The sequence below is a fragment of the Furipterus horrens genome, unplaced genomic scaffold (genome assembly GCF_987537825.1).
Source record: "Furipterus horrens unplaced genomic scaffold, mFurHor1.1.pri manual_scaffold_8, whole genome shotgun sequence".
NCBI lineage: Eukaryota > Metazoa > Chordata > Mammalia > Chiroptera > Furipteridae > Furipterus > Furipterus horrens.
The window spans coordinates 21191604-21206221 of NW_028327178.1; the positions used below are offsets into that span (position 1 = coordinate 21191604).

General features: G+C 39.0%; 1 pseudogene; it reads right to left on the reverse strand.

Annotated features, from left to right (window-relative positions):
• Positions 1 to 3094: 3094 nt before the first annotated feature.
• LOC150002618 (malectin pseudogene) lies at positions 3095 to 4865 on the reverse strand (annotated as a pseudogene).
• Positions 4866 to 14618: the final 9753 nt, after the last annotated feature.

Below are 14618 nucleotides of genomic sequence, written 5' to 3' on the forward strand. Positions count from 1 at the left end.
CAGTGGGGCACAATGCTATCTCCTCTGCTCTCCAGGCTTGCTTGAATTGTGAATGACTTTGACCTTTTGCTTAGGTTAAATGAAACTGATCTTTTACAACCTGAAATAGTCTGGTCATAGAGAATGTGGCTGGCAGTGATGCTCAGACATACAGGTGTGTTTCTCTTCTTCACCTCAGCACTGCTGTGTTGAATTGGTCTGGAGCACACCCACCAGTTGTCACACTCCCTGGAAACTACTATCAAGCCAGGAGCCCAACTATTTCCTGCCACATTATTGGAAGGCCTCCTTCTGGTTTTATTTCAGTCTCCGCCATGGAATAAACTGCTCCCTCAATTCCCGATTCCTGCTGATAGCCCTTGTATTTCCCAATCTTATGAATCCTGTCTAGCGCCTATGCAGGTGTTATCTCTCAATAAGTGACTTTTCACATTCAGCTGCTTCTGTTTTATATAGGCAGTGTCACAAAAGCATTCACCAGTGGTGAGAAGTGGTTATTCTCTGGTACTGCTATTTACCTAAGGGCTAGAAACTCAGGCAGATTGTGTGTTTAACAGTGAACCAAATTGCTATCTAAGAAATGCTATTTAACGATGATTAAAGCAATAGTAATTAAAGTGAAAAGAGGCTCTACCCATGCATATGGAACATGAATGCTTTCAATTAATCAACTCATTATTATTAAATATTTATTGAACACCCACAGTGCAGGAGGCATGAAATTCCAAGAGTACACACCAAAGACATGGTCCTTACCCTTTGGGATCTTGTGAGCTAAAGCAATTTAGACTTCAACTCATTGACTATATGCTCTGGCTGTGATTCTCTGTAGATAAAACAAAGACTGAAATTCAAAGCATGTTTGAGCTCTAATTTCGTCTACTGTTCACTACATTACTCATATTTCAAATCCTCTGCTTTACTCTCTGCTGGCTAATGAGTGACTCCTCCTCCTACCATTTAGACTCAGCATAAAGCTCTCCTCTGTGAAACCTACCTTGACCTTCCAGCAGTTGATGCCTCCTTTTATACTTTCAATAGCACCATGTGTATCTATTAAACTCTATAACATTATTTTATAATTCATGATTTGCATATATTACCCCCTCCACCACCATACTCTGAGTTCTTAGGATTTAAAACATATTTTAAAAATCTTTTATTTGTAATGTCACTTCTTTTGGACTAGATCTCATTCTTGAGAATCTGATAATCATCTGCTCATTCATTTAATAAATTGAAAGCATTTTGTGCTAGACCCTGTTTGAGTTATACATCTGTGGACATGACCTCCCCTTTACCTGCTAACACTTATGATATAATAAAGAGGGCAAATAATAAGCAAGGACTAGAGGGGTCTCTGATGACTGTTATGCTAGAACAAAGGGCTTTCTTGACTTAAGTGTCCTGGGAAACCAGTCTGCCAAAGGGACATGAATATGGAAATAAGGATGAACAAGACAAGAGGGGAAGTATTCAGCAGGTTAGGGTCCAGGAATAGGACACTGTACCCTGAAGGTCTGGACAGAGGACACGGTTTTGACTACTACTCACCTCCCTCAATATGAGACTCATTCCATATTTGCAGTCTTTTGCTTAAACTGTAAAACCCTTCCCCTCACAGAGAATGTCCTCAGTTTGTTATTCTCTTCTTTGTCCTTCAAAACTGTATTTCAGTTTCTCCTTTCCTCTATGAAACTTTATCTATTGATTCCAGACCATGCCAATATTGCATTTTTAGGACACCTTTGAGCATGTGTTACATTCTCTCAATTAGCACAATCAAATTCTGTCATGTTTATATATATATATATATATTTATATATCGAATCGAATCGGCAGCCGTCTGTCTCGAGAGACGATGGTGTAGCTTCCCAAAAGTCCACCTGCACCGCCGAGAATGGCTGTGCAGTCCAACTCGGGAGCGACACGGCATCTGTCTCCTCCCGTGTTGAATCGACATCTTGCGATGACACTGGAGTGTCCTCTCCAGTGAAGCTGAAGCTACAGAGCCTGGGCAGGGTGATATGGAGGGTCTGCTGTTGCTCATGCAGCAGACCCCCCCTCTCTTCGCAGCTGAAGGGTCCAAGGGAAAGACGGAGTCAATACAGCTTGCTTCAGGGGCGCCGCGGGAGTTGCCGGTGTTGACTACAACGTCAAACCGCCTTAGGGACTCCGGCTCCGGATTTTCTGTCGGGGTTTACTCCCTTAGCCTTGCCCCTGAAGAGGTATGCTGCAAGGCAGCGGAGGTTTTTTGGAGTCAGAGTTTTCCTTCTCTGATGTGCCCTGACTGGAAGATCGAACCAGCGACACTTAGCTCGCAGGCCGACGCTCAATCCACTGAGCCAAACCAGCCAGGGCCAATATATATATATATACACATACTATATATAGGGTGTCCCCAAAAATGTATACACACTTTAAATAATTATAAAGTAGGTGTTTATTAAAATACATTTCATTTTCAAAATGTAATAGAATCTATAGACATTATTGAATTGTTCTGTCAATGCCTGTTTTCAGACTGATGTCCGTTCTGGTCCAGGCACTGCTGACAACGCGAAACAATGCGAAACTGCAAGATGGGCCCCCCCAACACACACTACCATCACGATGTTAGCTCCTACCTTGATGAGATCTTGCCAAGCAGGTGGATTGGACGAAGGGGTTCTGTAGAGTACCCTGCACGTTCACCAGACCTCACCCCACTAGACTTTTTTTATGGGGATACTTAAAAGACAAAGTCTACGCTATGAAACCTGCAACAGTCACTGAACTGAGATCAGCCATTGAACGAGAATGCATACAAATATGAAACGAAATGTACATTTTTGGGGGACAGCCTGTATACATTATATATACACAGTATATATACAAATATATATTATATATAAATATATATATAATGTGTCATATATTTATATATAATATATAAAATCTTATATATATTACATATATATAATATATATATATATAATCTTCATTAAGTTTTTTTTTTTTTTGTCAGTGATTGTGAAAAATAAAGAAACCAGAACCAACCATGTCTGGTTTCTTTCCCATGCGCATCTACCCTGTTCAGGATGGTACTTTGCTTTCATACCTTGCAGTCAAAGATAGTTGGAATGTAGACCCCAGAGGCCACCAGATGGTAATAATGAGGCTGCTCTTGTCTGAGACATAGAGATTGGGTGTGGGATAGGATAGCCACTAAACTTTTTTCTTTTTTGTCTCTCTTTTGAGATTAGACCCTTTGTTGTATTCTTTTTCTTCCTTTTTCTTCATCCCTGGATGAAGCAGCAGCTGTGCTATGTCATTCACCACCCCTGCTATGATGTAAAGTGCATGGACTTTGGGGTTATTATAGCACCCCTTTGATAAACCTGATATAGAGTTTTCCACTGAAGGTAGACTCCTGTCCCTGTCCTCAGCCATCCTTTTCTGATGTGCGTAAGGATGATCTCATCATGATTTGTGGTTATTTTACACTGTCAAAGGTATCCAAATCTTTCACCATGATGTGACAATTCAGTTACACACCAAAGAATTAGGATTGTGTGAAGGAGACCTAAAAAACTTCAGTACCAATAGATAGCCCCCCTCATCTTTGAAGAGTACTTCACAGCAAGGACCCTTGGTTGTACCATCTGGCTCAGGATTGAGGTACAGCATTGAAGTGTAGGATTGTAGATCAGACCATAGTCTGAGACCTGCCCACTCTACCTTCCAGCAGGTCCTTGAGGGAATGGATCTCATACACCTCCACACATGCTTCACCACCTGCATTGGCACCCTACATGATGCCGTGTGGTCCTCTGGCCCCCAACATGACATGGAGTGCTACCACCATAGAGGCCATCCCCCCCAACCCTAGACCACTATAGACAGACTCAGAAAAACAGGGTCATAAGCTGCTTTGCCCCTGCTACTGCAGACATTGTATCTCTCAGACCTCCTTCCAAATTCTGTGTTATACTTTGATTTATGTATTTTATTTGTGCTATATTTTTCTCTCCTTAACTATACTTTATGTTGCAAATCCAGGGCTTGTGTCTTATAGTTTCTTACTTTCCATTTTGCAATAAGCACTGAGCTTAGCACACTTTAGATGTCCAATAAATTTTCTTTTGTCAGAATAAATGAATAGGTACACATTACAACAAGAGACTGATTAATCCAATCACAGATAAAGACTCTTGTTCAAGCTCCTTTTTAAAGATAGGGAATCAGCTTTAAGATAATACATTTTATGAAATAGCTATATCTTATCAACACCATGCAGCCACGTGGGGCTGTGCCATGTATATTGCAACCCCAAGGTCAGGTCAGGTCATTTATGAAGCAATGCCTAATCAACTTTCTAAGAGAAGGCATATGCCCCATTTTGTTCAGACAAGTGCCTCAGGTCCCCAGGCTCAGATTACAGAACAAAAGTAACACATTAATTTTTTTATTAAGAGAGGCAGCTCTTATCTATGTCTGTCTTCATGGTAGGGAGAGCTGAAGAGACTTAAGCATCCCAAGTGATTGTTTTGAGGAGTTTTCTTTTCTGTATTTCTAATTGCAGCATACCTGACCATAGAGGAAATATATTGACCCTTAAATTGAGAAAATCAAGGCTCAGAAAGGTTAAATGACTTGCTTGAAGTCACACAGCAACGTGTGGCCTGGCCATGAACACTCTCCAGGTTTTATCAATCCTATGCTTGGATGCCAACTGTTAAACAGAACGGACCCATGCTCTCTGAGGGCTCTAGGAATGAACGTCCCACCCGGCTGGGTCTGGCCTGAGGTTTCATGCATTGTTCCATCTTGCCCCGGAAGGTGGTTGTTAGTGAAGCCCCTTCCAAACCTGTAATAATTTCCATCCTGAATCCCAGAAAAATTGAGAACATGGGGTGGGACTCTATCCCTCCTGCAAACCTCCTGGCTTGTTGCTGTTTACTTAATGATTAATCCTTCAGCACTGCCTTATTAAATAGAAGGGTAATATTTTCCTTCTGTCTGAACTGGACAGGCTCCCAGTTCCAGTCAGGTACTTTCGGGCCATGGAGCTGAAGACATATAATATGCCTTTTGTGTTGGCCTTTGGGAACTCAGTTTGGGTAGAGGTGAGTGAAGAAGGATGCTCCTAGCAGTGAATATCCTTCTGTTTCTCAGCTCTGGGGTCACATGGAGGACTTAGTATAAATTTTAACCTTTAAAGACAGAGAGAACCAAGAGAGGAGAGAATATCCATAACCTCATATACATGTGTGTCCATTTCCCTTAAGTACCTTAAATCACTGAAAAATCAAACCTCCCTAATTACTACTTTGAGGCTGCTTAATTTGCAAATAATGATTTTTAACATGGTTAGTTCTTGATGAATTGTCAATGTCTATAGTGTGGTTGCATTTGTTAAAAATAATTCCAACCTGGGTACCTAAATATTCCGTTCTAACTTAAAGTTAATTGATTGCCAATAAGAAGTTAGAGGAAGAATGAGAACAAAAAATTGATCCTACAGCAATTTGGGAAAAGTTTCAAATCAGGACCCTGAGTAATTTTGAAGAAAGGAAACTTAAATCAGACTCAGGTGAGGAAAGGGATTTTCTAATGAGGAACATTTGCTTTTTAGTGGATATCATTGATTTTTACCTCCCATGAGAATGGAAAATTCAAGTTGACTTTGGAGTATTTATATGCTTGCTTTGGTTTGAGGGGGGGGTTTGTCTGTCTGGACAATGGAGGATTGTGGGATTTCAGTGTGAATGTGTACTGGGTTTGTTTGGACATTCTGTCACTGTGGCCTCCCTAATCATGGTTTTCACCTCACTTTGACAGGCGTGGGTGCTGCTGCTAAGAATCAAACCTTCCCAAAGCTTTTCCTTTTCCTTTTATATCTTGATTATGGACTCAGTTGGTATTGCTCTTGGATGATTTTCATAAATCAAAATGCAAACAAAGCCCCACATTTGCTACCAAAGAAGAAATCTGGATATGGAGCAAATGTCTTGCAAAACTATTTCATCAGACTGGGCTTATCACCCCAACCTGTCACGTATACCTCCAGGATGAGGATACTAATAAGGAATGTGGGGGAGGTGCAACACCTTTGATGTATATCTTTTTGATGAGGCCCAAGCACTGTGACCTTTTTTCAATGATGCCCTGACCACTGTACCATGTAACTCTCTTTTCTGGACTCTTTTATACTTTATAAGTCATGTCTGTACATTTCCCCCCATATCTTGTATATGTAAAATGTATTTATTTAACAACTAATCATATTGAGAGAAAATACTTTGTTTGAAAATCCTTTATCTCTTACAGTACCTGGTACAACATCATGTACTTGGCCTTTACTTTACAATGATTTATTATGGTTTTATTATCTGGTTGAGTTCTATGTCATGAAAGGAATAGTGTTCAGACCCTGAAATATAGTCATCCAGAACTAATTTTGTCCCAAATAATTTTAGAAGTTTGTGCAGTGTGTGGGGATCCCGAGAAAAGTAGATGACATGATTCCTGTTCTTGGAGGAATCTGTAAATGGGACTATATTTTGTGTATTTTACCCATCCTTAGAGAAAGAGCTGTAGACTTAGGCAGGGAATGAATAAATTTTTGAAATAAAGTTACCTATTATTACTCTTGGGTCAATATTTCTCTTGGTATCCCTTGGGTTTATAGAATAGAGTGGAATCAAGTCTGTTAATTTCAGCAGAGGTGAGAATACCAAGGACATCCCAAAGAGGAAAATAAAGCACTTCATTCTGTTTGGTTTTAATATATTTAAATATTTGATATTTAACTGAGTATCCCATGCCAGGTACTGTGTTCGATACTGAAAATACAAAGATAATTAGGTTATGATCCCTGCTCACATAGTTATCAATATATTTCAGTAGGTAGTGAATTTCCTTGCTTAGTTATGCTTTGTAGAAGTAGAAACTAAACTCAGTTCACAGAGGCTGTCTTAAAGCATAGTGGATACCATGGGTGGAGCTTATTAAGTGTCCCTCTGCCTCAGTTATCTTATTTATAAAATGGGGCTTCTAGTACCTATCTCAACCTGCTGGATTATTATCAGAAGGAAATGAAATAGATGCCAAGACCTTCTTTGGGGTTATAAGTGTTCTCACTCCAAAGGCATTGTTTTTAATGTTCTCTGATTTTGACTGAGCGGCACGGCACAACCATTTCAGTAGCTCTTCTCTAGAGAGGAATGGGTGGCGGCTATTGGCCTCTGAGACAATAATATTGGAATAAAATGGATCCCAGGACCTACATTTGGCTGGAGTCCAGCTATGGGCTTGGAACAAATGAGAGGGAGCCATATTCCTCTTTTAAGGCCCATGGCCTGTCTGCTTCTCAGAAGTTCCTTGGCAGAGTTCCCTGGAGGGAAGGGTAGAATCAGAGACAGCCCCAGAGAAGACAAAATATACATCTGTGTGTAATGTGATGTAATTCTCCAATTTACATACCTATCTGGGATGTGTAAATGTTTCCAAACTGCATTGGGGGAAGGCTCATAGGTTTTAAACAAACGTTTCAGGAGTCCTTCTCCAAAATGCAGAGCTGTGTAAGTGCATGTTCAGAATGCATCCCTTACTCTCTCCCTCTATTAACTATATTCGACAAAAGGGGAAGTGTCATTTAGTAGGTATGCCTGATGAGTTGGTGTACCTATTGCTTCAGGGACATGGGAATACCTCATGTTGAAAAGATGGGTGGTCCAGGAGTGAGATCACCAGTTATGTTTCTCCTCCTTGGGCTCAGACCAAGTGATTATTAAGAATTCCAGTGAAGACTGCAAAAATCCTTCTATCTTCTGTTCGGGCCCTAGACAGTCCCCGCTCTTCCAGTGCAGAACAACATATGAATTGCTCAGTCCAACTTGTCCATCGCATTCTCCTTTTCACCCAAGAGTTATGAATATATTTTTTGAGCTGCTTTTCTCCCCTCTGAGTCTTAAATAGAAGGTTCCATCTCCATGTGTAAAGCCACCTTTATAAATCTGGGCTGATCTGTCACTTTTTCCTGCCTCACAGGTCTAGCTCTGCCAATGTTTTCCTTCTCTCTTCTTCATTTTTTACCTTACATTTTTTATTTATGGCTCTTAAAATCTGCTTTTGTCATTCATAATGTGAAAAAAAGAAATCACCTTTTAGGACTAATGTTTACTGATATCTAATTATTTTACTGACACTCTTAGGACTGCTTTATATATTCAAACTCATTTAGTCCTCACAGTAACCCTCGAAGTATGTATTATCTCCATTTTAAAGATGAAGAAACTGAGGGACAATGATGCAATCTCTGTGTACCATCTCTGTGTACCGAAGGCCAGGAAGCTGGTGGGGATTGCCATACTGGGATTTGAATCTGGGCAGTCTGGCCCCAGTTCTCATGTTTTATAATCACTACATGTGTATAGCTTTCCTCTACTCCTATTGCCCCTCCCTATTGCCCTCATTTCATATTCTTAAGAAACTCTTTGTATTTTTAACCCCAACTTTTATATCATTCCCTTATAATATTTTATCATCCTGTACCATTACTATTTCTTAAAGTGATCTGTGAAATGTAAGTTATTCATTCTCATGGTCAGTCCTAGTCCTTCCAGATATATCTGTAACATTAGCCTAGTTTCCTTTTTAGTTAATTTTTTTCTACCTCATCACTAAAGGCATCTCTTAGGTTGGCATAAAGAGATTAATCCCCAGAACAGTAGAATAAGAACTGGTAATTCAAAAGGACCTAAGAGTCCAGTGCAGATACTCAGTAATAAATTCCCGAACTATAGTTTAGGTGGACTTGGTGATGGTTCAAGAGGAGAAAAAGAAGTCAAAGGTGATTCCCAAGCTTTGGAACTGAGTCACAAAGAAAAATGTCATAAAGTTAGGAAAACTAGTAAAGTCAAGAAAAAGAGCTGATTTGGGATATAAGTTAAAAATTTTAATTTATAAGCTTGAAGTACTGGCAGTGTACCCAGATGAAAATGTCCTTCAAACAATTGAAAATGTGAAGAGAAAACTTATGAGGAAGAGTGAAGTGCAGATAGAGGTTGTAGCTTTACTAGTCTAAACGTGTTTGCTGACACCTTAAAAATAGGTAAGATTGTAAGACAGGGTATGCTGAAAACAAACAAACAAACAAAAAACATAATGGTCCATTACATAAAATAATAAAGTACAACAGAGTCAATTTATAACTTAAAGCTTTTCAGAATTGGCAGAAGGCCCTTTGATTCAACTCAGTTCAACAACCAAGTGCTTCTTTTGTCAGCAAGAGAGAACAAGAAAGAGAGACACATTTGTTAGTCAAGGTCCTTGATTGCAAACAACAGATACAAAGCTTGGGTAAATTAGGCAGAAGAGGAGTTTTATTGGAAGGATAATGGATAATTCCAAGAATAATTGGGAAGGCTCAAGAACAAACCTCAGAAAATGGGCAGAAGCTGGAGAAGGCAGATTTGCCAGAATTACATCCAAGGAGATGCCACAGTATGACTCTGATCTCCAATATCAGGCCTGGGCGATGGAAGTTACCACTGACTGCGTTGGCAGGAGATGCCCAGTCACCACTGTTGGAAGGCTTTCCAATTTGCTTCCCGTGTCTTTGCTTTATTTGCTCCCAATTAAAGTGTCAGGGAATATATCCAGTTGATTGAGTTTCAGTGAAGAGCCTGTAGTCTAGTTGCCAGGAGCTAAGGAGGACATGTCTTTCTCTGAGGGAGTGAGTTCCAATCCCGGGTTACCCAACAGGCAAGTGTCTACTACTACATTTGCTGTCTTCTTATAACTTACAGACCTGGTGAATGAGATAGGTAAACTATGCTAAGTTAAATATAATCCATACAGGAAGGTAAAGAAAATACTTTTTTCCCCCTGAAATATCTGCCTTCTTTATTTACATTTTGACCATCTGATTATAGTTATACTTAGTTCCATAGCTGTGAAATCATTTTCTCCTTACTTCTACCTGTTAGAAATCAAGCTCTCCCATAACACATAAATCATGCTCTCTATGAAAACTTCCCTGACTATTCCAGCTAACAATGATCTTCTCTTGTGAGTTTTTTGGTGCCAAGTTCAAGACATTCATCCCAAAAAGAATAAGAACTGTGTCTCATGTTTCTTGGGCACTTTATTTGGGCTAATAGTGCATGCATAATGCAAATATTCAGTAGACATTAGTTAAGTAATAGAGGAAGTATTGCCAAGTAATTAATCAAATAACAACCAATTAGACAATTTTTAATTCTCCCCCAATAAGATTATAAAAGAGTTGATCATTCAAGGGTAAGCTTTTTGAGAGAGCTATTGGTATGCATTTCCTTTACTTTGAACCAGGAAGAAAGGAATTTAAGGAGACTTCTTGGAAAGGTTAAGATACTGAACACACCTGCTTCCCCTTCTGCAGGCTTCTTTATCTGATGTGGCAGAGGAAAATATTTTATTTTAAAGCCAGTTTGGAGTAATGGGATTAGATATTTTAATTAGTATATCAAGACTTGTGTTCCTAGAAGGGACTAGTAAACAAATTGTATTATATAAGTGTGATTAGTGAAGTTTCTGTTCTGGGCCAGATTTAAAGACACTGGGTGACAGTTGTGGGGAAGGGGGAAACAAAGAAAGTCAGGTAAATTGACCTTATTATGTTTGATAAGTGCTGTTTCCCTAATGTAATGGTTACTTTTTTCATTAATAATTCAATATTCATGTTTGCAGAACTCTGTATTTGGATTTTGGAAAGACTATAGCATTTCTGAGATTATACGAGGCCTGTCTGGTAAAAGTCCAACCACTGTTATTATAAGGAGAATGATTTGTATGGCATCAATGTAACCTGGCAGCCAAGGAAAGTAGACTGTAATGTGCATGTGTGAGCAATGAAAACTTCACTGTACCAGTCAGTGGGGGCAGTAGATGCTGTTGAGTGAGCATGTGTACTGTGTGGCCATTGTATTCAAAATATCTGAGTGAGTAGAGCTTGAATATTCCTCCACAGAAACTATTCATATAATTCATAAGGCTGTAGCTATGGGCAACTGGTGATTGGCAGCTGCATCACGACAATGCGCCTAATCATGCATAATGTCTCATGCAGAGTATTTTGGCAAAACATCAAATCACCCAGGTGACTCAGCCCACCTACAGCCTAGATTTGGTGCCCTGAGAATTATGGCTTTTTCCAAAACTAAAATCGCCTTTGAAAAGAAACAGATTTCAGACTGTCGATGAAATTCTGGGAAATATGATGGGGCAGCTGATAGCGATTGGGAGAATTGTGTGAGGTCCCAAGGCACCTACTTTGAAGGGGACTGAGACATCATTGTCCTATGTACAATGTTTCCTGATCTTGTATCTTCTTCAATAAATATGTCTATTTTTCATAGTACATGGGTGGATACCTTCTAGACAGATCTTATTGTTTACATCATGATTCTTTGTCATCAACTGGATCTCTTGCAGCTTTTACTACTACCATCACATTATTCATGGATAACACCATAGCTCAACCCTTTGTCTAGAACCATATGGTATCACTCTTTTGAGGTTTGTAATGTTGGACAGAGATACAGAACTCAACCTGGAATCCTTTATTCCATTGAGCTATGGTGATTCTTGCTCTAGAGGTCCTCCCCACCAAACATGACTTCCAGGATTCTGACACAGTCATTTTATTGTCTACTCATGCTGATTTTCAGTTCTAATTTCGATACCAAAAAAGTCTTCTACTGCCAGATGCCTTTAATTCTGGAAAGGCAAGTGTGAAATCTATTTCAATTATTCTCTACATAAACTACTTCTCGTGTCATGTTCCTATAGACAGACATCTAATCAATGTTTGATCAAGAACTTAGGGAATGCTCAAAGTGGAAGAATTGTTAGAGGTTAGATCACCTGCTCTTGAACATAATGGATGAAATGTGAAATGTGTTACAGTCATTAAAAATGATTAAGTGCTTAAGTATATGGATGATTCCCCCTTTTAATATATACAATAAAGCATTTCAACATTATCTCTCTAAAAAAACCTCACATTTTCTTGCAATTTATTGTGTGCTTTCTTGACTGGAAAAGAAAAGGATGCATGGCAGCCCAGCTTTCTGGAATACATGTGGGTTATACCTTGCCTTATCTATGCTTTAGGCATAATGATGACTTCTAATGGTGAATGGTTCAACACCATGGGGCCATTTGTACTGTGAAGCCTTCCCAGAAACTGTACGCTGCGTTGCATCTGCCTTGTCTTCATTTCTAGTTTTCCCTGCTTATGTAATACACTCAACTTTTTGTATGCTGCTGAGTGATAACTTTTACCTTGTTAACCTAGGTTCTTCAATATCAATGAGCATTTCATGTTTGTCTATCATCTCTATTGAACTGAAAACTTATTAGAGCTAAGATCTATAATTTATAGTATTTGCAACCCTACAACTATATAATTGATTCTTGAATAAAATCAGGGATTGGCTATGTTCTTTGCAAACCTATGGTAAATATATTTTTGCCCTCTTCAATTATCTTAATAATCCATCCAGCATCAATTATTGAACTAATTATAGAAGCAAATATCTAAGGCATGACAGGAGTAGAAATTAGTCTTGTATTCCTTGCGATGCATGGTCTTCCCTAGTGGAGAAGCTAAGGATCTCATTATGTTTTTGAAATTCATCCTTCAAGAGATGGGTCTGGTTGAAATAATTGAATTTATATGCATAACTTAAATCCTTCTATTTTCTGGTCTTTCCTTAAGATATGTGTCTCCCTGTGGTTTCTTTTTGTCCTGTCTCTGAACATGCTGTCCACACAAATGGATTGCCAATGCAGACACTTGCTTGGTGACCTGGAACCAATGAACTGGACACATTAGTAATATAACACTGGTTCTTCCAATCTCAAGTTTTAGAAGGAAATGGAAAAGTCCCAGTAAAACCAGCTACACTTTTGCATTCACACATTTATACTCATGGTCAAAAAGGCCTAAATTCTATACACTGATTCTGCCATTTAGATGTATGGTCCAAGACATAACCAATTCTCTAAACCTCAGATTTCTCTTTTGTCAAATTGTTATAACAGCATTTACCTTATTGGGTTATTATAAGAAATAAATAAGAAAGCCATGCGTTAAACTCTTATACACCAAAATGGCACATGCACAAGGACTATACTCAATGCAGAATGACTACAAATAATGATAAAAAACACATGATAGTAAAAGAAAATTATTTTTAGAACTGAAAAAAAAGTAATTCAGGGTTCTGATTTTGGTGACAGTAAATAGCTTGTATTGGACTAATCTTTGAGCAGATGATAATTAGAGACTTTGAGAAGAGTATATTTAAAAATTATAGTAATAATTGACTCAGAGAAGAATCATGAATAAATGCTAAAATAATGTGTGAAAATTTGATGAGTAAAAGGATATTTATATAATCTTTAAAAATCTCCCCATTTACTTAATAGTAGAGAAACCTAGCAAGGGGTCATGTTAACTAAGTAATCAAAACTAATGCTACAGGTAATGATACAAATCGATATATTTGGCTTTCTGATAGGATACACTGAGAACACAACATCACTTACGAAGTTTTACTAGCAAAAATTCATAATCTGAATCCAGTTATGAAGAAACATCTGACAAAGCTATATTAAGGACACTATAAAAATATCAAAAACAAAAGAAAAGAAAACAAAACAAAACCAACAACAAAGACTGTAGAATTATCCTAGAAAATTTCACTTTTGAGTATGGAAGTCCCAGTCATGTGTGGCTATTTAAATTTAAAATTAAGTAAAATTAAATTAAATTAAAAATCAATTATCAGTCACACTACACATATTTCAAGTGTTCAAAAACTACATGTGACTAGAGGCTACCATAAGACAGTGCAGATATGCATTTCTATCATCATAGTAAGTTCCATTGCCCTGGCTGGTTTAGCTCAGTGGATTGAGCGTCGGCCTGCGAGCTAAGTGTCGCTGGTTCGATCTTCCAGTCAGGGTACATCAGAGAAGGAAAACTCTGACTCCAAAAAACCTCTGCTGCCTTGCGGCATACCTCTTCAGGGGAAAGGCTAAGGGAGTAAACCCTGACAGAAAATCCGGAGCCGGAGTCCCTAAGGCGGTTTGACGTTGTAGTCAACACCGGCAACTCCTGCGGCGCACCTGAAGCCAAGCTGTATTGACTCCGTCTTTCCCTTGGACCCTTCAGTTGTGAAGAGAGGGGGGGTCTGCTGCATGGGCAACAGCAGACCCTCCATATCACCCTGCCCAGGCTCTGTAGCTTCAGCTTCACTGGAGAGGACACTCCAGCGTCATCGCAAGATGTCGATTCAACACGGGAGGAGACAGATACGATGTCACTCCCGAGTCGTACTGCACAGCCATTCTCGGCGGTGCAGATGGACTCTTGGGAAGCTACACCATCGTCTCTCGAGACGGACGGCTGCCGACGACGAGTAAGTTCCATTAGTCAGCTCTGTTTTAAATTAAAAGAGACTAAAGAGAAGCAACAACTGAACAAAACTCTTGATCCAGTGTTTGATTTTACTGTAAAGGACATAACTGAAAAAATTAGCAGAATTTGAATAATATATTATTATTAATTGTATGACTTTAGT